This window comes from Sciurus vulgaris (genome assembly GCF_902686455.1).
Source record: "Sciurus vulgaris genome assembly, contig: HiC_scaffold_633_arrow_ctg1, whole genome shotgun sequence".
Taxonomy (NCBI): domain Eukaryota; kingdom Metazoa; phylum Chordata; class Mammalia; order Rodentia; family Sciuridae; genus Sciurus; species Sciurus vulgaris.
This window is the reverse complement of record NW_027632389.1, coordinates 8,619,630-8,641,728: the sequence shown is the minus strand read 5'-3', so window position 1 is coordinate 8,641,728 and position 22,099 is coordinate 8,619,630. Positions and strand designations below refer to the sequence as shown.

Sequence of the window (22,099 nt, the reverse complement as noted above, 5' to 3'; positions counted from 1 at the left end):
GGTATGTTCGTACTATCCCTATTTTTTCTTTTGATCATGAAGGGGTGTTGTATTTTGTCAAAAGCTTTTCCTGCATCAATTGAAATAACCATATAATTCATATCATTAAGTCTGTTGACATGATGGATTACGTTTATTGATTTACAAATGTTGAACCATCCTTGCGTTCCAGGAATGAACCCCACTTGATCGTGGTACACAATTTTCTTAATAAGTTTTTGGATATGGTTTGCCAATATTTTGTTAAGGATCTTTGCATCTATATTCATCAAGGATATTGGTCTAAAATTTTCTTTCCTTGATGTGTCTTTCCCTGGCTTGGGTATGAGTGTGATATTAGCTTCATAGAATGAGTTCAGTAGGGTACTCTCTTTTTCTATTTCCTGGAATACTTTGAGAAGTATTGGAATGAGTTCTTCTATGAAGGTCTTGTAGAACTCAGCTGAGAATCCATCTGGTCCTGAGCTTTTCGTGGATGGTAAATTCTTAATGGCTTATTCTATTTCATTGCTTGATATTGATCTGTTTAAATCATGTATGTCACCCTGGTTCAGTTTGGGAGGAGCATATGTCTCTAGAAATTTGTCAATGTCTTTGGGAGTTTCTATTTTGTTGGAATACAGATTTTCAAAGTAGCTTCTCATTATGTTCTGTATCTCAGTGGTATCTGTCGTGATATTTCCTTTTGCATCATGTATTTTAGTAATTTGAGTCTTCTCTCTCCTCTTTGTTACTGTGGTTAAGGGTTTGTCTATTTTGTTTTCTTTCTCAAAGAACCAACTTTTTGTTTTGTCAATTGTTTGAATAGTTTCTTTTGTTTCAATTTCATGGATTTCAGCTCTGATTTTAATTATATCCTGTCTTCTACTACTTTTGCTATTATTCTGTTCTTCTTTTTCTAGGGCTTTGAGCTGTAATGCTACTACATTTAGTTGTTGACTTTTCATTCTTTTCTGGAATGCACTCGATGCAATAAATTTTCCTCTTTGAACCGCTTTCATAGTGTCCCAGAGATTTTGATATGTTGTATCATTGTTCTTATTGACCACTAAGAATTTTTTAATAACCTCGCTGATGTTTTTTGTTTTCCATGTTTCATTCAGTAGCATATTATTTAGACTCCAAGTGTTGGAGTAATTTCCCTTTTTTATTTTGTCATTGATTTCTACTCTCAGACCTTTATGATCTGATAAAACACAAGGCAGTATCTCTTTTTTTTTTTGCATTTCCTAAGGGCTGCTTTCTGGCATAACACATGGTCTATTTTTGATACGGTTCCATGTGCTGCTGAGAAGAAAGTGTATCCACTCCTTGATGGATGGAATATTCTATATATGTCTATTAAGTCTAGGATATTGATTGTATTATTGAGTTCCATGGTTGCTTTGGTTGAATTTTGTTTGGAAAATCTATCTAGTGGTGACAGTGTTGCATTAAAGTTGCCCAGAATTATTGTGTTGTGGTCTATGTGATTCTTGAAATTGAGAAGGATTTGTCTGATGTATAGGGATGCACAATTGTTTAGGTCATAAATATTTACTATCATTATGTCTTCCTGATTTATGGTTCCCTTAAGCAGTATGAAATGTCCTTCTTTATCCCTTCTGGCTAACTTTGGCTTGAAGTCCACTTTATGTGATATAAGGTTGGAAACCCCCGTTTTTTTTACTGAGTCCATGTGTGTGGTAGGTTTTTTTCCCATCCTTTCACCTTTAGTCTGTTGATGTCTTTTTCTATGAGATGAGTCTCTTGCAGGCAGCATATTGTTGGGTCTTTCTTCTTAATCCATTCTGCCAGGCTACGTCTTTAGAATGATGAGTTTATGCCATTAACGTTCATGGTTATTATTGAGAAATGATTTGTATTCCCAGTCATTTGGCTTTTTTTGGTTTTTATGTTGGCTTGGTTTCTCCTTTGATTGTTTTTTTTCTCTAAGGTAGTTCCTCCCTTTGCTGACCTCCATTGTTGTTTTCATTTCCTCCTCATGGAATATTTTGTTGAGAACATTCTGTAGTGCAGGCTTTCTATTTGTAAATTCTTTTAACTTTTGCATATCATAGAAGGATTTTCTTTCATCTTCAAATCTGAAGGTTAGTTTTGCTGGGTATAGAATTCTTGGTTGGCAACCATGTTCTTTCAGAGCTTGAAATATGTTGGTCCAGGCCCTTGTAGCTTTTAGACTCTGGGTTGAGAAGTCGGCTGCTATCTGTATTGGTCTCCCCCTATATGTAATCTGATGCTTTTCTCTCGTGGCCTTCAAAATCCTATCTTTATTTTGAATATTAGGCATTTTTATTATAATTTGCCTTGGTGTGGATCTGTTGTGATTCTGTGCATTTGGTGTTCTGTAAGCCTCTTGTATTTGATTTTCCATTTTATTCTTCAGGTTTGGGAAATTTTCTGTTACTATGTCATTGAAGAGGTTGTTCATTCCTTTGGTTTGTATTTCTGTGCCTTCCTCTATCCTAATAATTCTTAAATTTGTTCTTTTCATGATGGCCCATCGTTCTTGGAGATTCTATTCATGATTTCTTACCATCTTCTCTGTTTGGACAACTTTGTTCAAGATTAAATATTTTGTCTTCATTGTCTGAGATTCTGTCTTCCAAGTGGTCTAGTCTTTTGGTGATGCTTTCCATTGAGTTTTTTATTTGGTTTATTGTTTCCTTCATTTTAAGGATTTCCATTTGGTTTTCTTTCTTTTTTTTCTTTTTCTTTGAGAATCGGTATCTCTTTACTGAAATGGTCTTTTGCTTTCTGCAGTTGCTGTTAGTTTATTGGTAGTATCATTCATTGCCTGCATTTGCTCTCTTATCTCATCCTGTACTTTGTGAATCATCTTAATCATGTATAATCTGAAGTTGTTTTCTGACATTTCTTCTAACATTCTGTCATTGGATTCTATTAATATAGAATCTAGATTTGTCTAGAGCATTTTCTTCCCTTGTTTTTTTCATGTTTTTCACGTATATCTTCCCCTCTAGCAGTGCAGATCTGCGGTATTGCAGAGTTCCCCCTATAGGCTTATAGTGACCCTATAGGTTTCCAAAACCCTTTCTTTAAGGGAGGATCAATATTAGCATTGCCCAAATGGGACACTATGCATTCCTAGACCAAATAGCCCCTATAGGGACAATAACAAAATTGTGATAGTAAACAGAATGAGTTCAAATATTATCTTCGGTAAAACAAACATGTTTGCAATAAGGTCTGCATTTTCTATTGGAGGACAAAGAGGATGCAGAGGGATGTAGAATGTGGCTGTTAATGGGATAAGAACAGAATATACAGAAGTTCTAGGAAATAGAAAGGATGAGAGTGTAATCAAAAGAAATCAGAATTTAGCATGCAAAAAATAGAGAAAGAGACTTTGAGGGAACAGGTAAACAAAAGGAAAAGAAAGTAAGAAAAGTAAAGAAATTAAAAAAAATTTTTAAAGTAGAAAAAGAAATTCTACTGTATAACAGTCATATACTAATGAAACCTCCCAGTGTTCAGTAGCCTGATGCATGAGAGGTACCTGACAATGAGCTTCAAGCCTCCAGCAGGTGTCACAGGATGGGTTTTGCCCCACCCAAATATCGGAGCTATGACTTCCAGGATTATACAAGATGACAACTCTGGGTTCTAAATGTGTTGGCGAATGGGGAGCTGCAGTTCAGGGGTGGACGTGGTCATCTGGAGGTCCTGGAGACGGGATGCAGTTGGTCTGGCAGGGTTCCTGGAGGTTGGGTGTGTTTGGTTTGGTTGTGGGATCCTGGCTGCTGGGTGCAATCAGTCAGTCTGGGGTTCCAGTGATAGGGCACAATCAGTTCATCTGGGGGTCCTGACTGCAAGGAGCATTCAGTCGATGTGAGGGCCTCAGAGGGAGGGAGTGATCGGTCAGGCTGAGGGATCCTGGAGACAGGGCTCAGTCAGTCTGGCCAGGGTTCCTACGTGGCCTGGCTGTTGTCTCAAAATGGCAGCAGGCACGTATAATCAAACCTGTAGGTACTGTAACAGTGAACTTGCAGGCAGCAGCAGGCAGCTGGTGCTCCACTGGCAGTTGGCGATCAGTTTGCTGACTGTTTTTGGAAGATTGCGAGATGAACCCAGAGTGTTGGGTGATGGATAGGAGTAAGGCAGGCAATGGACAGGTGAAAGGCAGGCAAATGGCAGATGATAGACCTACAGATTTTTGTTATTTTTGCAGTGCTGGGGATTGAACCCAGGAACTCCCATATACTAGCCTGTGTCTGTGGACCAGCGAGGAGACCAGTGTGACCCTTGGGTGGTGGTTTCTGAGAAGCCTCCACTTGGCTTCTTCACCCTCTCTCTCAGTGGGCCTGCCTCCTGGCCTGAGGAAGGGCTGCGGGAAGTCCGGAACAGGAACTTACACGTGGAGCCTGGGGCTTTCACAGGCCGCCACCTGTGCAATGCCCCGCAGTCTCGACTGGCTGCACCCGACTGGGCAGGAATGGTGTATGGTGGATCCAAAGCTGCTGAGGTGCCCGAACATGAGGGCCCCGCTGCCCCCTCTGGTGACCAGGCTGAACCTGCACTGGGGCTTCAGAGGTCTCAGGCAATTATATTGAAGCAGGAAGAAAAGGCCTCCAGGACCAGAGGTGAATACAAGGCAGAATTTTAACAGGTATTCAAAGAAGAGCTGATACCTGTGCCCCACCATTATATGTAAGAGAGGAAAGACTTCCAAAGTAATGCTACAAAGTCAGTATTACCCTGATTGAAATGGAAAATAAGGACACAAGTAAATAAAACTACAGACCAATATCCTTGAGGGTTGTAGTCTAAAAATCTTCATAAAATATTCACAAAATATATTCAACATCACATTAAAAACAACAAACACTGCTGGACAAAGTGGTGTATTTTTGTATTCCCAGAAATCCAGGAGGTTGTCAGGTGATTTGTAGTTTCAGTCAACCCTGGAAATTTACAGACCTGGCTCAAAATGAACAAAAAAAGGACCTGGAGGTGTGGCCAGTTGTAGAGTATACCTTGGTTAAGTCTCTGGGTCCACACACACACACACACACACACACACACACACACTCACCATACACCATGAGCCAGCTGGTTTTATTCAAGAAATGCAAAAATGATTTAATATATGAAAACTAAGAAAACTAGTGCACCAGATAAAGAATCAAGGACAAAATCATAAGATAATTTCAATAGCTGCAGGAAAAGTGTTTGACAATATTCAATGGCCCTTCATTACAAAGCCCTAATGAACTAGAAAGAGGAACCATCACCTACCAAAGACCAAGAATAACTTTCCCTAAATAAATTAATCCTTCCTACTTAAATTAATCAAGCCATACTTTTGGTTTGCATTCTGATTATTTTGTTATATGATGACTTACCACAGAACTGACTATTCCCACCATATTCTACAAATGTTGATTCTATACATATACCACAACTGTTGCCATCCTTGTTATAAGGATCCTGAGGCCTTAAACTTATGTCTAAGTTGTTTGGCATTATTATGTACATATGAGAGATGATATGTAAAAACAATAGAGAAAAAATATATATATATATATATTTTAAATTCTACCTTTGGGCCAACTAATGTGAAGAGAAAATGTGAATTGTTTCTTTATGCTGCAACATTCTACAAGAGTGGTTTCCACCACCTTTTTCTTTTTATGATCAGCATTACACTTGTCAGGTAATGTTCTGATTTCTGGTTCCCTAGTGTCAGTGTTTGCTTCTGCAATAATAAAAACAAAGTAGAGAATATATGAAAATGTTCCATAATTTCAAATCATTGAGCAACTCAGCAATAAGTATTCTTCAAATAGTTTACCCTCTTTCTTCGATTCATTAAAAGCTGGAAGTGATTCTCCTTCTTCTTTGGGGATATTGTGAGAAGGAAAAAATATTAGATGTAAATAAACCAAATATGAAAAATTACCATAATAATTTCCTTTACTGCAGGATACAAGAGAAAGAAAACATATTTCTGAGTCATTCCAATATAAAATCAAACTTCAGTTCTTCAACTTACTGAGCTATGTCTTCTCATGGGGTAAGAATGATTAGAGATAAGAGAGAGATCTGAAATGTGACTCCCTTTACCTCCAAGATAATTGCACAAATACTGACATTCATAAAACTAATTTATTAATCCAAATTACCAAGGATAAAATTATAGTCATCTGTAGTTTGGAGTACTTTTCAAAAAACTTAGAAATTTAAATGTGATATTTGGAATGAGCTTTTTTGACATATTGGCATGAATTATCTCATGAGGTAAAAGCATGAGACCTGAGATTTAAGAGTATCTTATAAATATAATTGGTTGGAATCACAAAGAGTATACGCTCTGTCCATCCAGTGTGTCAAATAGCTAACAATAAATGTAAATATAAATGTTGATCCTTCCTAGGAATAGAAGAAGAATGCCACAATCTTGTGGGGGCAGTGAAGGGAAACCACACACAGTTATTAAAAGAAAAGATTTACTAAATAACCAAAGAATAGTGACAGAGATGGCTCAAAGAACAGACATTGGAGAGATGTTTTCTGCAAGGAAATACTGAGTCTTGAAGTAAATAATTTTAAAAAATAAGCAAATCTTCGTCTTAAGTCCAAATGTATGCTTCATGATTAGAGGATGCTTGGAGGATATTCTGGTTACTACTTTCATATTCATGACATTTCTCTAACTTGTTTGCTTCTTTTTACAGCACCAATTCAAGATAGCTCACCTGAATTTATATATCCCAGACATCAAAAGTGAATACAAACTTAAAGCATAATTTTTAGAATTCAGTAGAGTTAACTGATAGTCATTTCATGCATGTTATTTAGAACACTTCATTGTATAGCAAATTTTTTCTACAAATTTATTCATGTTCAAAAAATTAAGTTTTTTACATTTGAAACCTTATTGTAGCTGCTCCAAAAATATGCATATATATTTATTAAGATTGAAAAGCTCATTAAAAATTGAAAGCTAGAAAGTGAATAGTTACACAATTAAGCAAATAACTTAAAATTTGGTATCTCAGAATGTGACATAAGGACTTGGATACTTTTAGACACTATGACACAAAAAATTATGAAAGTAACATCATCATATGGTTACTGAGAGTCTCTGCTTCTACAACTGGTTATTTTGCTCAAGAAATCTATCTTCAATTAAAAGAAGAATTTTAAATATACTCTTAGTGGAAAGAGCCAGAAAGCATGGTGAAATCCCTTTTAAATTACTTTATAATTTTATTGTATTTTCATACCTTTATTTATTTACATAGTTTTATGTGATAGTGAAGATTGAACCCAGTGCCTCACACAGACTAGTCAAGTGCTGTACAATTGAGTTACAAATGCCGCCCTAATCCATAAATTAATACACATATTCTAAATTTCTGTTTCCATAATTTCTAACATTATTTTAGTGTAAAAATGGGGCCAACAATAGAAATAATGAAAAAGTTCTTCTATAAATGTATGGTAGTAAAATCTAAGGGTTCAATAAAAAAAAAATGCAAGCAATGTGCTTTACTTATTTCAAATTATAGGCATGAGGGAAATTCCAGTATTCTATAAAAATAACTTGAGCATAAATGTTAAAAATCATGTAAGTATGATTTACATTTCACACTAATGTAAACCTAACAAAAAATTCTTGACCAAAATATTTCATATTTCTTTTGCAATGAGAAATTTTTTCCTAATACAGTTTTACTGTCATGTGTATTTTCAAGCCCAGTTTCCTCTAGCCCCCCTAAACTAAAATACTCAAATGTAACTCTGGCATTTATACATGTTTTAAAAAATCAACATAATTCTCTTAAATTTTTTTTCTGAGTGAATTTGCAAAAAGTATGTCAAGGAAACCAATGCTAAGTTTCAAGTATTAACACCTCAAAACTAAATATTAAGAGCAAGAAAATTAATTATACAAAAGATCACTTTACCTTTAAATGAGATTGGTAGTAGAGCTCATCCAATGTAAGACAGGCACCATGAGGATCAGTGTCAGTGGGATGACTTTAGAGCAAAAATGTATAATAAATTGGGTAGGTAGGTTTTTCTCAATAAACGCTGGTGAAAATTTGGATTCATCTATATGAAATGCTATTTTTTGACTGATTTGATTATAATATAAGCTATTTTATAAAACTCTGCCTCAACTTTATCAAACTATGAACTAGTCAATGAATATACCCATTTTGTTGTTAGAACTTTAATTAATTAATTTATTTATTTATGAGTGGTGCTGAGAATCTCAATCAGTGCCTCTCATGGCAGGCAAGTGCTCTACACTGAGCCACAACCCAGCCTGTCAATGAACACACTCTTAATTCCATTTCAGACTGACAGCCACTATATTGGCAGAACTTGAGAACAGTTTATTCTCAGAAACTGCCTGTCTTTAAGGCTGAACTTGAAGTCCAATTAATAACTATCATAATATTTTCTTTTGACCTGAAGTGGAACAGACCTTTGATAACCCAAGACAAGGTAGCAAGATGAAGACTGCCCTCTCTCTTGGTTATCCATGGATCAAAGACCAAGTAAGCTGGTGTGAAAACTGTGGTACTGGTTCTTCAGCATAGATATCACCTACAGAAAATACCCCATTTTGCAGGGTGTGATAATGCATGCCTGTAACCACAGCAAATTGGGAGATTGAGGCAGGAGCATTTTAAGTCCAAAGCCAGCCTCAGCAAATTAGTGAGGCCCTATGACTTGATAACACCCTGTCTCAAAACAGAACATAAAACAAAAGGGCTTGGGATAAGTCTCAGTGGTTAAGCATCCCTGGGTTTAGTCCCCAGTACAAAAAAGGAAAGGAAAAACAAAACCAAAATCAACACAAGCAAGGTCCCAAGCAACTCAGGGAGACCCTGTCTCTAAATAAAATATAAGACTGGGGATGTGGCTCAGCGGGTGAGTGCACCTGAGTTCAATCCCCAGGACCCATCAAAATATATAAACTAAAAAATAAACCTACTGTTTTTCTTTAAACACCAACACTATACTGAGTTTCATAAAACCTTAAAAAATTTTTCAAAATTGAATGTTCAAGCATATGTTGTTATTGGGAACACTATTGTCAGGCACATTGAAATATTACAAATTATAAAATACCTTTTTAAGTTTATAGGTCCCACTCTATTCAGATCCATATGAACTAGCAAGCACTTACCTTTACAAGCAATCAGATACTCAAGAGGAAAGATTGCTTCAAAAGCAGAATACTAGTAATTGTGCCTTGTTTCCCTAAATATTATTGAAATATCATTCTTCCTCTGGGATACCACTCCTCAGTCTCTCATTTTCAGGACTCAGTGGTACCCTTAAACCTTTAAATCTACATCTGTGAAGGTGCAGATTCCTGACACAAGGTTACACTCAAAGGACCAAGAGCCATAGCTCTATATGCTTTTGTTTCTGATTCTTTAAAATAAGCTAAATGGAGTATCAATCGCAGGCCTTAACACAAACACATTACCAACTACTGAACTGAAACTCTTTGATGACTAGACCATCAGTTATCTCCATGATCTACCATGATCTACCACACATATACATGGGAAGGATGAGTGAGTTGGGAAAAGAAGTGGAGGAGAATAGACACCTGCTAGAGGCCATAGATCCATGTATCCAACATATTCTAGTCTCAAGTGTTTTAGTCTCTAAACCACTCTCACATCTCTGTAAACTCAGGAAACTTTTCCCCGTGGCTCAAATTATTTTAATATCTTTCAATAGAACCTTGCATTTTGCCACTTATTCCAATTAAACAAACAATATTATAATGGGACTCTCAAAACTTCCTTCAAATTCTATTTTAATATACCTTTCTAGAGAGCATCCCGTACTGTATGTCCTGAATATCTGTTTTGTGTTAATCAAACTGGTCATAAACCCCAAGGTTTTGGTCTATTTTATATAAGCCTATTTCTATCCAATGAAATGATGTTCCTCCTCAGCCTTGCCCTTCCCCTTCATTAGTTTCACTCTGATCCTCTATGGCTGGGCTCACTTAGTAATCCCATTCTTACCCACTTCAGTTGCTTTGGACAGTCACTCTTAACCTGTTATGTCTGTTGTAAACACATTCACTTCACTGAGTTTATAATTGAGGAGCCTCAGTTCAAATCTCATTGCTATTGCTTTCAATACTCAGGAAAGTCCCTTTAATATCTATAAGTTCAGGTTCACAATCATGACCATCATTTGGCCAGCATGTCAAACACACACTGAAGGATGAGTGGGTACATTGACTAGCTGCTAAAATTTCTTAAAATTCTGAAATTCACTGAGATTTTGATTCAGTCAATAGAAAAAAAATATTCAATTGAGAGAATATAAAAGAAACAGCCAGAGAGTACAACAGAAAGTAAAAATAAAAGTTCAAGAAAAGATTTTAATCATAGAAAAAGAAAAAAATAGCATAAAAGGAAAAAAATTCTTCATAAAACTAATATGAATAGTAACCTGAAGGGAAATGTAATTCTCGATTTATAAAACAGCTTTATAAAAACAGAACTACATGGGGATAGGGTTTTGAAGGAAACCAACCTGGGAAATCAGGAAGTAGAGATATCTGTATACAGAGGGTTAATATATCTACTATAACATGATTTACACAAAGGTATTCTTGACTTCAAGTAAAATAATTCCTTTACAGGACTAGCCTGATCTTGTTTATGAAGAAAACATGTGGTCGCAGCTCTGTGAGGATTTTCCTAAAACTCTGTAACAAGGCTGCTCAGATAAATTATGAATCAGAATTAACATACAACTGATTTTGCCATTGTGAATTCATAATATAGACCTGCATCTTGATCCTAGTTCTGCACTGGCATTGACCTACACGGTGAAGGAATACAATTGAATTGTCAGCTAGGCAAGCTTACAGTCTAACTGCAGGCCTGGCACTTATTAATTATGGGAACATGGGACAAAGAGTCAATTTCTATGAATGACAGCTGCTTAATAAGTGAATGACAGGTTATCATAGCCCAGGCACTTTCAGAGTCACCATGATGACTCTAATAAACAAGTATTAGGAACAACTCTCTATTACAGAATGGAACACACAAAAAATCCTTATTCCTTTTATCTTCATTCTCTAATCAGTCAGCATACTATCTTATAAAATACATAAAATCCTACCTGTTTAAATGGTCATCTGTAGAATTTTCATCCACTATTAAAGAAGAGAGTAAAATATTTATTTAATCAACAATAGAAAATATAAAACATTAAATGTGTGTGACTGTGATTCTTTGTTACAGAGTATTCTTCTGGGCCCCTATATGGAGACTTTTCTATAATAGGTAATAATTATATCTCCGATACACAATTAATGAATTAAGAATTCCTATGTCCCATACTTTGTACTTTTCAAATGCAAGGAAGAAATGTAGGATTTATTCAAAATTTGATACCTAACAGTAAACAGTTGGTCCCATGAATGTAATTTTAACTAATAGTTGCAAGATGGACAGAAAACAGTATTATTAGCAGATTCAGGAACATAAAGAAGGTGTCAAACATATAGCATAATCTTTCTGGACTAATTGCAGAAGGAACAATTATCAGAGAATATTCTTATGTTGTTATGACACAAAACAGCTCCAGATAGAGGAAACACAACATAATAATTTGAAAATATTTTTCATATTTATACAAAAAAAATGTAAGATTTCAGGGACCAAAATTAAATTAACATAAAATTTCTTTATATCATTTCAAATTATAAATTTCCTATAATTAGTTGCTTAAATAATCATGAATTCTAGACTTATTAAGAAAGTAATTAAGACCAATATGAATGTAATATATATGCATATACATATATATATATTTATATATATAAAACTACTCCTTTGCCATTAGAATATTTTTATTCCTTTTTATTTATTTTCACACCAGGAATTGAACCCAGGGGAGCTGAACCACTGAAATATATCCCAGTCCTTTTTTAATTTTTAAGGCAGTGTCTTGCTGAGTTGCTTAGGGGCTCAATAAGTTGCTGAAGCTTTGAACTTGCAATCCTCTTGCCTCAGCCTCCTGAGCTCCCAAGATTACAGCACTGCTGACAGTGCACCCAGATATACTCTTATTTTGTAATATAAGCCATTAACACCAAGAAAAGTACACTTTCAGAAATCTTACCTGCATTGATATTTTCAGAATTTTTTGGTTCTGCTTTCATGTATTGAAGAATTAATTCCCTATGACTATGTATGAAAAGTTAATAAAGTTAGAATTTTAATATTGATATGAAAACAAAAACCATATTCAATACATAAAAATGTTTTAGGCAACATTAGATATAATATCAGACTTTATAAATGCATTTCAAATTTGTAATCCCAGACATTTTATTAACTTGACAATTATTTGTAAATTGTTCTATTTTCTTTTGTTTTTGAGATGGGATTTCACAATGATGCCTGCACTGCTATGGAATTCCAGAGCTCAAGCAATTCTCATGCCTCAGTCTCCCAAATAGCTGGGGTTAACACACACACATGTCACTGAACCCATAAATTACACTAAGAAAATAGAAAATAAGATGTAATGATCATGCACTGAGGGCAATAAAGTAAGTATATTACATGATAATAGATTGAACTCAGAAAATGTCATGTCCCTATAAACAATAGCTCTTTCTTCTTGCACAATTAATTTCTTTTAAGATTAAGGCTTCTTTTAAAAATAAGGGTTGAACCCTAACTTAAAATAATGTTGTAACTTTTAAGGCTAAGTGTGTATTACCATGAAAACACAGGGACTGAAATCAATAAGGGTATTTTGTAATAAAGTAATTATCACCAGACTGCAGAGCAACACAGCAGCAAAAGAACTGACAGAAACGAAAGCATTTTAAAAGTCCTCTCCCCTCTCCTTAGACTTCAAGAAAATCCTTAGGTCCTCAAGAAATTAAAGGATGGTGGAAAAGTTAATTTTCAGGGGAGAGTAAAATGATTTTCTGCTCAACTGGGCATATCAAGACCCAAATACCTAATTAAGAAAATCAGGAGGTTTTTCAAGATGGCCAACTAGAGGGTGGCTGCATTTCATGTTGCTCCAGGACTCAGGATTCAAAAGAGGAGATATTGAGAGACTTGGGACCAACTCAAAGCAGCTGGGTGAGTGTCTCCCATTGGGGAGGCATCCCAGAAGGGGCGGTAGTCCCGGAACTCAGGGTACCTTGTGAAGTAGAGCTCCTCAATGAGACACTCCTCCCCCCACTGGAGCAGTGAACTCAGACAACTGGGAGCATTGTAGAGGAGGCTGCTCAGCACAGTGCTTGGACTCGGAGCAACCACTGGGGCTCTGGGTGGCTGCCCAGAGGAGGAGCAGCGAGGAGAGCTGTTTGGACTCAGAGCGACCACTCCTGAACACCAGGGCCTGCCCGGAGGAGGAGGAGGAGGAGTGTGGCTGCTTGGACTCGGAACAACTGCACCAGAGCTACAGGTGGTTGCCAGAGGAGGAGCTGTGTGGTGAGCTGTTTGGACTCAAAGCGACTGCTCCTGAATGCCAGGGCCTGTGCTGAGTAGGAGGAGGAGCACGGCGGGCCGCTTGGACTTGGAGTGACTGTACCAGAGCTACAGGCAGTTGCCAGAGGAGGAGCTGCATGGCAAGCTGTTTGGACTCAGAGTGACCACTTCTGAACACCGGGGCCTGCCTGGAGGAGGAGGAGGAGTGCAGCGGGTTTTTTAGACTTGCAGTGACTGCATCAGAGCTCCAGGTGGATGCTCAGAGGAGGAGGCAAGTGGTGAGCTGTTTTGACTCAAAGTAACCACTCCTGAACACTGGGAGGCTGCCTGCAGGAGGAGGAATGGGGTGGGTCACTTGGACTCCCAGTAACTGCCCAGGGCTACAGGCGGTTGGCAGGAGGAGGAGGCTCGTAGTGAGTTGCTTGGAATCCTAGTGACCACACTGGAACACCGGGCGGCTGTCCAGAAGAAGAGGCGTGTGATGGGTTGCTGGGACTCGGAGCGATTGTATGGGGCTCCAGGTGGCTGCTCAAAGGAGGGGCCTCATAGCAAGGTGATTAGGTGTAGAGCAGGGTCCCACGATCTAGGAGGCTTCTTGGTGGAAGAGCCACACAGACACACGCTTAGGAGCGGAGCAAAGGTTCCAGGACTGCAGGCAGATTCTCTGAGGAGAAGCAGCCTAGGAGACTTGTCTGTGAAGGGCAAGGCTCCCAGGCCCAGGAGTAAGGTCCGGGCCCCTGAGAACGTTGCAGAGGAAGACAGCCCAGCCCAGGTGGTAGTTGTAGATTGAGGAGAACTTCTAGGAGGGGAACTAACCAGTGAGACCTCTCCACCAGGTGAGTCTTCCCTGCCGGGTGAGACACAGGCCCAAACAGGTCTTGCCTCAGCCCACAGTCTAGTTCCCCTTTGGATGACCATTGGTCAACAACTGGAGGCACCTCTTTTCAACTAGCAGGGAATATACCCCACCAGAAAGTCACCACCCCTAGAGAGGAAGCTTTCTTGTGGAGCACCACACTATAAACTTCCTCCAGACTTCAGTCCACTGAAGGCTAAGAGGGGATATACTAGAATTCTTCAGGGACATTATACATCAATAGAGGAAATCTGCAATATCTCAGCGGTCCACGGATACCTGAACAATATGAGAAAACAAGGGAAGAAAATGCCCCATACAAATCTAGAGGTTACATCAATAAAACCCAATGACAGCATTGGCAGAAGAAGTGGCAGAAAATGAGTTCAGAATGTACATAATTAAAATGATCAGGGAAGCAAATGGTGAGATGAAAGAGCAAATGCAGGCACTGAATGAAGAGATGAAAGGGCAAATGCAGGCATTGAATGATTGCACCAAACGACAGTTAAAAGAGCAAATACAGGAAGCAAAAGATCATTTCAATAAAGAGTTAGAGATTCTGAAAAAAAAAAAACAGAAATCCTTTAATTGAAGAAAACAATAAACCAAATTAAGAACTCCATAGAAAGCATATCCAACAGGATGGAACACCTGGAAGACAGAACCTTAGACATTGAAGACAAAATATTTAACATTGAAAACAAAGTTGACCAAACAGAGGAGATGGTAACAAATCATGAACAGAATCTCCAAGAACTATGGGATATCATGAAAAGGCCAAATTTAAGAATTATTGGGAATGAGGAAGGCTTAGAGAAACAAACCAGAGGAATGAAAAAACTATTCAATGAAATAATGTCAGAAAATTTCCCAAATCTGAAGAATGAACTGGAAAATCAAGTACAAGAGGCTTATAGGACTTCAAATACACAAAATTACAACAGACCCACACCAAGGCACATTATAATGAATATACTAAACATAAATAATAAAGACAGAATTTTAAAGGATGTGAGAGAAAAGAAGCAAATTACATTCAGGGGGAAACCAATACGGATATCAGCAGATTTTTCAATCCAGACCCTGAAAGCTAGAAGGGCCTGGAACATTTTTCAAGACCTGAAAGAAAATGGATACCAAATAAGAATCTTATACCCAGCAAAACTTACCTTTCAATTTGACGATGAAATAAAATCCTTCCATGATAAACAAAAGCTAAAAGTCTTAGCAAAAGAAAGCCAGCATTACAGAATATTCTCACCAAAATATTTCATGAGGAAGAGATGAAAAACAAAGAAGCATATCAGCAAAGGGAGGAAATATCCTAAAGGAATTGTCAAATAAAGGAGGAACCAAGTCGTGTCAAATAAATGAATAAAGAAATAAAATAAAATAAATGAACCAAATGACCGGGAATACAAATCATATCTCAATAATAACACTGAATGTTAATGGACTGAATTCATCAATCAAAAGACATAGACTGGCAGATTGGATTAAAAAGAATTATCCAACAATATGTTGCCTGCAAGAGAATCACCTCACAGAAAAATATACCCATAGACTAAAGGTGAAAGGATGGGGAAAAACATACCATGCACATGGACTCAGCAAAAAAGCTGGAGTGTCCATCATCATTTCAGATAATGTGGACTTCAAGCCAAAGTTAGTGAAAAGGGATAAAGAAGGACATTTCATACTGCTTAAGGGAAGCATAAATCAGCAACATATAACAATCATAAACATATATGTTCCAAAGAGGGGCTCATCCATGTATATCAAACAAATCCTTCTCAATTTCAGAAACCAAATAGATCACAACACAATAATACTAGGTGATTTTAACACGACTCTCTCACCACTGGACAGATCTTCCAAACAGAAATTGAAAAAAGAAACCATAGATCTCAATAACACAATCAGTACTTTAGACTTAACAGACATTTATAGAGTATACCATCCAACCAAGAGCGAATAAACTTTCTTCTCAACAGCACATGGATCCTTCACTAAAATAGACCATATATTAGGCCACAAAGCTAATGTTAGCAAATACAGGAAGATAGAGACACGACCTTGTATTCTATCAGATCATAATGGATTGAAGTTAGAAATAAATGAAAGAGTAAATAACAGAACCTACTTCAACACCTGGAGATTAAACAATATGCTCTCATATGATGAATGGATAACAGAAGATATTAGGAAGGAAATTAAAAAAATCTTAGAGGCAAATGAGAACAAAGAAATATCATATCAAAATCTCTGGGACACTATGAAAGCAGTACTTAGAGGAAAATATATTTCATGGAGTGCATTTAATAAAAGAAGTAAAACTCAACAAATAAACAACCTAACAGTACAGCTCAAAGCACTAGAAAAAGAAGAAAAGACCAGCACCAAAAGTAGTAGAAGATAGAACATAGTTAAACTCGGAGCTGAAATCAATGAAAATGAAACAAAAGAAACAATACAAAAAAAATGAGAAAATAAATAGTCGAAAAAATAAACAAAATTGATAAACCTTTAGCCACCCTAACAAAGAGAAGACAAGAGAAAACCCAAATCACTAAAATTCGGAATGAACAAGGAAATATCACAACAAACACGATTGAAATACAAAACATAATTAGAAGTTATTTTGAAAATCTCTACTCCAACAAAATAGAAAATTTTGAAGACATCAACAAGTTTCTAGAGACATATGAATTGCCTAAACTGAATGAGGAAGACATACACAATTTAAATAGACCAATTTCAACAAATGAAATAGAAGAAGTCATCAAAAGCCTGCCAACAAAGAAAAGTCCAGGACCAGATGGGTTCTCAGCCGAGTTCTACAAAACCTTTAAAGAAGAGCTCATTCCAATACTTCTCAAAGTATTCCATAAAATAGAAGAGGAGGGAACCCTCTCAATCTCATTCTATGATGCCAATATCACACTGATACCTAAACCAGACAGAGACACATCAAGGAAAGAAAATTTCAGGCCAATATCCTTAATGAACATCAACACAAAAATTCTCAACAAAATTTTAGAAAATCGCATACAAAAACATATTAAAAAGATAGTGCACCATGATCAAGTGGGTTTCATCCCAGGGATGCAAGGTTGGTTCAACATCAGGAAGTCAATAAATGTCATTCACCATATCAATAGACTTAAAATCAACAATCACATGATTATTTCAATAGGTGCAGGAAAAGCATTTGATAAAATACAGCATCCCTTCATGCTCAAAACACTAGGAAAAATAGGGATAGTGGGAATATTCCTTAACTGTGTAAAGGCAATTTATGCTAAACCAATGGCTAATATCATTCTAAATGGTGAAAACTGAAAACATTCCCCCTAAATCTGGAACAAGGCAGGGATGCCCTCTTTCACAACTTCTATTCAATATCATCCTTGAAACTCTAGCCAGAGCAATTAGACAGACCAAAGAAATTAAAGGGATATGAATAGGAAAAGAAGAATTCAAACTATCCCTATTTGCTGATGATATGATTATATACTTAGAGGAACCATGAAATTCCACCAGAAAACTTTTAGAACTCATAAGTGAATTCAGTAAAGTACTGGGATATAAGATCAATGCACATAAGTCTAATGCATTTTTATACATAAGTGATGAATCATTGGAAAGAATAATTAGGAAAACTACTGCATTCACAATAGCCTCAAAAAAAAAAAAATAAAATACTTGGGAATCAATCTCACAAAAGAGGTGAAAGACCTCTACATTGAGAACTACAGAACACTAATGAAAGAAATTGAAGAAAACCTTAGAAGATAGAATGATCTCCCATGTTCTTGGATAGGAAGAATTAATATTGTCAAAATGGCCATACTACCTAAAGTGCTATACAGATTCAATGCAATTCCAATTAAAATCCCAATTACGTACCTTACAGAAATAGAGCAAGCAATATTGAAATTCATCTGGAAGAAAAAGAAACCCAGAATAGCTAAAGCAATCCTTAGCAGGAAGAGTGAAACACGGGGTATTGCAATACCAGATCTTCAACTCTACTACAAAGCAATAGTAACAAAAACGGCATGGTATTGGTACAAAAGTAGAAAGGTAGATCAATGGTACAGAATAGAGGACACGGACACAAACCCAAATAAATACAATTTTCTCATACTAGACAAATGTTCCAAAAATATGCAATGGAGAAAAGATAGCCTCCTCAACAAATGGTGCTGGGAGAATTGGAAATCCATATGCAACAGGATGAAACTAAAACCATATCTCTCACAGTGAATGAAACTAAACTCAAAATGGATTAAGGACCTCGGAATCAGACCAGAGACCCTGCAAATTATAGAAGAAAAAGTAGGTCCAGATCTTCAACATGTCGGCTTAGGACCAGACTTCCTCAACAGGTCTCCCATAGCACAAGAAATAAAAGCAAGAATCAATAACTGGAATAGATTCAAACTAAAAAGCTTTCTCTCAGCAAAGGAAACTATCAGCAATGTGAAGAAAGAGCCTACAGGGTGGGAGAAAATCTTTGCGAATCATACTTCTGATAGAGCACTAATCTCCAGAATCTATAAAGAACTCAAAAAAATTTACACCGAGAATACAAATAATCCAATCGACAAATGGGCTAAGGAAATGAATAGACACTTCACAAAGAAGATATACAAGCAATCAATAAACATAGGAAAAATGTTCAACATCTCTAGTAACAGAGAAATGCAAATCAAAACCACCCTAAGATTCCATCTTAGAATTAGAATTGCGATTATCAAGAATACAATCAACAACAGGTGTTGGCAAGGATGTGGGGAGAAAGGTACACTCATACATTGCTGGTGGGGCTGCAAATTAGTGCAGCCACTCTGGAAAGCAATGTGGAGATTCCTTAGAAAACTTGAAATGGAACCACCATTTGACCCAGCTATCCCACTCCTTGGCCTATACCCAAAGGGCTTTAAATCAGCATACTACAGAGATACAGCCACATCAATGTTCATAGCTGCTCAATTCACAATGGCCAGATTGTGGAACCAACCTAGATGTCCTTCAATTGATGAATGGATAAAGATACTGTAGTATATATATATATATATATATATATATATATATATATATACATACATATATATATACATATACATATACTTATATATATCTACAATGGAATATTACTCAGCCATAAAGAATGATAAAATTATGGTATTTGCAGGCAAATGGATGAAATTGAAGAATATCATGCTAAGTGAGATAAGCCAATCTCAAAAAACCAGAGGACAAATGATATCACTAACAAGTGGATGATGACACAAATTGGGGGGAGGGAGGGGTTAGTGTTTACAGTTAACATTAGGGAGGGGGCAAGAATGGAGGATGGAAGGACTGTATAGAGGGAAAAGAGGGGTGGGAGGGGTGGGAGGAAGGGAAAAATAACAGAATGAATCAAACACAATTACCCTATGTAAATTTATGATTACACAAATGATATGCCTTTACGCCATGTGCAGAGAAACAGCATGTATCCCATTTGTTTATAATAAAAAAATAAACTTAAAAAAAATCAAAGTGTGACACGGTTTATACCCCATGGTCAGGAATTATACTTGGAATGACAGAGATAAGGCTGGTTACCATGACAATAAAATCTCTAAAACCCTAAGATACTGGCTAGTGATGAATTTCTGTGGTACAGCAATTCACTAGCATGTATAAGGAGATGAGGAAAGGAAAGGAGAGGAGAGGGATGAAAGGATCCTTGGAGAAAACTCATACTTATCACCACTTCTCACCTAGACTCTTGCGCAGACTGATGAAGTACTCTAATGCACTATTTTTTCATACATAGCCATACCATGAAATCTCACCTGATGTGTAAAATGCAGCAGCTTTTATTATTTTGAGCCTCAAATCAAGGTTCATTAGTATTTTAATGTAAACACTTACCCATTATAACCACTAGCAGCAGCATAAGCTAATGCCATCTGTCCAAAGTTATCTGTAGCAGAGACATCAACACCATTCTGGAGAAGCAGCTCAGTTGTGTGTTCTGATTTGTGCTCCATAGCAAACTTGAGGGCTGTTCTATAATAAGAAAGCTAATTCAACCTTAAGAATTTTAGTAGAGTTATCTGAACAGCTAATTTATAATATTTTTCCAGTTTGACATATTAGTTTACAGATACTAAGAGACATAAACATCTTGGGAGAGCAAATGTTCAGTTTTGCAAATCATCTCAAAGTCTAATAGGAAAAAAAAAAACAAACCTCTTTTCCCAATGAGGGAGAAGTTACAAACTTAAAATCCTTCCTTGAACAGTAACTATGATGAAGTCATTTATCAGAGAATGGTAAAGATTTCAATGAAGAAATCTCCATTTATTTCCTAGTGTGATGTAATGTATTGTAATTCACAGGAAACTAAAGATCAAACAAAAGAGACTATTTTAAGGCTAATAATAATAATAATAGTGATCCAGAAATATATTTATATTTAGTCATAAGTATTGTCTTCAAGGTGATACATTACAAAAGGTAGGAAAGAAATCTAGTTGCGCAAGAATCTAAGGCTTATCTTTTTTTCTCTTTACCAACTGTCTATATCTTATCTTTATTAAAGAAAACATTTATTCCATTAAAACTATTTTCTTCTCCCTGCCCCTTCCAATTAAAACCAAAGTATCAAACTATGTTAAAAATTGACAGCTTCTGGCAATAGAAATTAAAAATCACTTAGGAATAATATAACATCAATATTCTAAAAGGAAAGCAATTTAGAACAGTCAATGAACTGTCAAGATAATTTTAAATACTTATTTATGCTCAATACACCATTTCAAAAAGAACAATATATCAGAAGTAGAAGTTAAAAATACAACAGAAAATTCTAAAATTGCAATACTGTATCTAAATGTAAAGAAAATATCCATACATTACGAACCTAATAGGAAAACTCCTTAGCTAACAATATATCCTGTGACCACAAACCAACTAACAAACATCTGCCAATACTTTTGAATCATATTTACACTTATTTATATTGCTCATTTTGAATAATTGATTTTCTACCCTAACGTGGTTTCTGTTTATATATATCATTCTATTCTAAATAATTGTATTAATATTGTTCTTCCTATTGATCTAATCATTTTTGCTTGAGTGATTGTTACCACTAGATTTTGTAAAAGAATAAAGTACTGTACCTTCCCTTCAGGTCAACAGTATGTATATTTGCATTCCTCTGAATTAAAGCCTCTACCATCAGCTTTTTTATTCCTTATGGCAAGTAAAACTGGTGTGTGTCCTTTCTGGAAAACAACAAAAACTGTACATTTTCAAAATTCCACAACTGAACTAAAACTCTTACAAAATGCTGTCTGAACAAAAGAATATAATAAATAATATAAATTGAGGGTAATTTCTTCCTTCTCATCCCACTGCACTTCCATATGTGCTAACCCTTCTCTTTGCAATGCTGCTTCTCTGCCTATAGTTGCCACAAAAACTCTAGTCATTTCTTGAGAAAACAGACTGCATCATTTTTCTCAATAGTTCTATTCCCTAAAACATTAGTATTTAAGTATTTTATTTAAATAACAAACCAAATTTTCAACTCTATATCAGAGTGTATCAATCTACATTCCAAAGAATCTACTTTTCCAGAAATACCACAGCTTATCAGAAGTTACCTTGGTTCACTGTTAGAGAAATTTTATAAAACTTTGCATTATGTGTCCTTTATTATGGGCACATCTTTGCCACTTCTTAGCACTTA

At 36.2% G+C, this 22,099-nt stretch overlaps 2 long non-coding RNA genes across 2 annotated transcripts in view; both read right to left on the bottom strand.

The window, feature by feature from the left end:
• Positions 1-22,099, bottom strand: part of LOC306652879 — a 45,085-nt gene that overhangs the window by 4,080 nt on the left and 18,906 nt on the right. The gene's annotated exons all lie outside the window — the stretch shown is intronic.
• Positions 11,145-20,405, bottom strand: LOC306652880. The gene is made up of 3 exons (XR_013761567.1): positions 20,272-20,405; positions 12,151-12,215; positions 11,145-11,179 (listed from the first exon to the last, which is right to left on the bottom strand). It is a non-coding gene; the product is annotated as an uncharacterized lncRNA (long non-coding RNA).